Genomic DNA, 2,353 nt, shown 5'->3' with positions numbered 1-2,353 from the left:
CATAAGCAGGGGAGGGTGAGAGAGAGAGGGACACACAGAATCCGAAGCAGGCTCCAGGCTCTGAGCTGTCAGCACAGAGCCCCACATGGGGCTTGAACCCACGAACCGCGAGATCATGACCTGAGCCAAAGTCGGACGCTCAACCAACTGAGCCACCCAGGTGCCCCCAAAGTGACTTTTTAAGAGTCCTGACCTCTTGCCTTTTGGCATCAGTTAACAATGGGCACAGCATCTGGGTCCTAGTTCTCAGTAAAATGCCCTTTTTGACAGTTCAGTGCAAGGTTTGTTTTTGTTTTAATTTGGGAGTGTTTCATGTCGACTTAGTTCCATCACTTACCTCATGGCAGCCTGAAACTGAGGGAGCAATAACGCCCTTATCTGTGAGCTGTTTAATGGCAATATAGTACCAGCCTGGGAGCCACAGAGTAAGGCTCTTTCGAAATGCCGTATTTTAAGACTTTCAGCTGTAAAAACCTTCACTATGTGAAATTTATTCGGACTGAAATTTATTTGGTCAGGATTTCGTCTTCTGATTTAAAAACAACAAAAAAAGTGACCGCTGGCTTGCTGCCTCCTGTATTTCTGGCTGTGGGCCATATGATCATCTAATTTGTAGATTTTCAGGCAGACGAAGGTTAGAAACAGGCAACAGTGGCCTCAACAGCAGATAAGTGTGTCAAGACTGTGACAGGAATTGTGAAGACTGCCATAGAAATTGCTTTTTTTTTTTTTAAGCCACCTCCCGTTCTACAAAGCATAGCTGTTTGTTACTCTCACTGTTGTCCTTGGCCAGGTTCTCTTTGAGAGTTAGGTCCAAGAGACACCAGATACTCAGTTTCATCGGTTTTCATTGCCCACAGGTAATTATGCTAAAAATCTGTAGTAGTAGATCTTATTATGCTTGAGTACATTATGCATTCTAGAGCAGAAGGTTTTTGCTGGAAAGCTTCACTGTCAGATATGATTTGCATTTTTTACTAGATGCTTTCTTTCTCCTTGAGGACAAACATGTTAAGAATTCCTTTGTGCATAAACAGAACAGCAAAACACCAAACAAACTGGGGGCTTGAGTCTGTGTTCTGAACAAGACCCGCATTGCTTCAAAAGAGGCCATGCCTTTGATGCACGACCTATATCCAGTCTGGGCCTGGGACGGTGAGGGTGAGGGAGCAGGCAGAAACAAGACTTGGTGCAACTCCTTCTTTATTAAAAATAAAAATGCCAAGTCCTCAAATCAAATCAAATAGCAAGTATTGAAAATTAAAATTATTTACTCCTAATATTTTCTAAAAATGTTTTCTATTGGTCTTTTTGAGCCCCTTGCCCTGCAAAGTACTGAGTGTGCTTAGTGGGCCTACTGAATAATCCCGTGCTGTGGGCAATTGCACTGAAGTCATCTCCTGCCTGGCAATTCAGGGTTCGACACAGAGACATGGACTCCTGATACCAAGCGCTGGGTGTTGTTTGCCCTTCTTCGTCCATGAGGCCGGCACCGAACCTGGAACACCTCCGCGGGCCTGGCCATGGCCAGTGGGTAGTCTTGATTTACAGTACTCCGAACGGCCCCTTCTTGGCTGCTTTCGAAGGCTGCGGCGGACCGAGCAGTGCCTCTGCGCAGACAATGCTGCCCGCCCGGGCCCGCACGAAATCTCCCGGCGAGCTCCGCGTCCGCTCTCAGAGGCCTGGGCGGCCCGGCGTGCACCGCGCCGGCCGACCGTGCGGGTCCCCGAGCGGGCGGAGCCTCACATACGGCTATGAGGCCAGCCGGTACCTCAGGAGCCGCTCCGCTTCCCTCTTTTATCCCCAACTGCCTGGGACTCGGCCCCACGAATGGAAAGCAGCCCTCTAAATTCCACCTCGTAGGGTCGGCGCCAGCCAATAAAGTGCACGGTCTCGGACACGTGACAGTAGCGGGGCGGTGCTCTGGCGGCTCCCTGATCTCTATGGTTTTCGCGGCTCGCTAGAGGGCGTGTGGTCCACTGGAGGACTCCCTACATTCTTCCTCCATTACCTCACTGCCTCCGGTGGCTGCTGGGATACTGGAGGACTCGGGTCCCGGCTCGATTCAGTCCTCCAGCTGCCCGGGGAATACCTCTAGCAGTTCTTCCCTGCCACCACCGTCGCCCCGCCGCTTCCTCCTCCGCCCGCCCGCCGGCCTTCTTCGCCCCGCCCCGTCCGCGCCGCGCGTCCGGCCCGCCCGCGGGCCCGCTTCTCTCAGGAGCCCCCACCCAGGCGCATGGCTCCATGAAGCAGGAGGAGAAGGTAGAGCGCGAGAGGTCCCGTCCACCCCGGCAGTGTCTGGGCCAGGAGAAAAGGTGGGAAACTCGGGCTGCGCCGCGCCCTCCTTCTCCTC

The 2,353-nt window shown here is 52.7% G+C and overlaps 1 protein-coding gene across 1 annotated transcript in view; it reads left to right on the top strand.

Annotated features, from left to right (window-relative positions):
* Positions 1 to 1,986: 1,986 nt before the first annotated feature.
* Positions 1,987 to 2,353, top strand: part of AMMECR1L (AMMECR1 like) — an 18,360-nt gene continuing 17,993 nt past the window's right edge. The window contains exon 1 of the mRNA XM_029934786.1: positions 1,987 to 2,315. The gene's annotated coding sequence lies outside the window, so the exon portion shown is untranslated. The remainder of the gene's footprint in view (positions 2,316 to 2,353) is intronic.

The sequence above is a fragment of the Suricata suricatta genome, chromosome 3 (genome assembly GCF_006229205.1).
Source record: "Suricata suricatta isolate VVHF042 chromosome 3, meerkat_22Aug2017_6uvM2_HiC, whole genome shotgun sequence".
Lineage (NCBI taxonomy): Eukaryota > Metazoa > Chordata > Mammalia > Carnivora > Herpestidae > Suricata > Suricata suricatta.
Note: the sequence above shows the minus strand (reverse complement) of the source record. Positions and strands in the feature narration are given on the sequence as shown.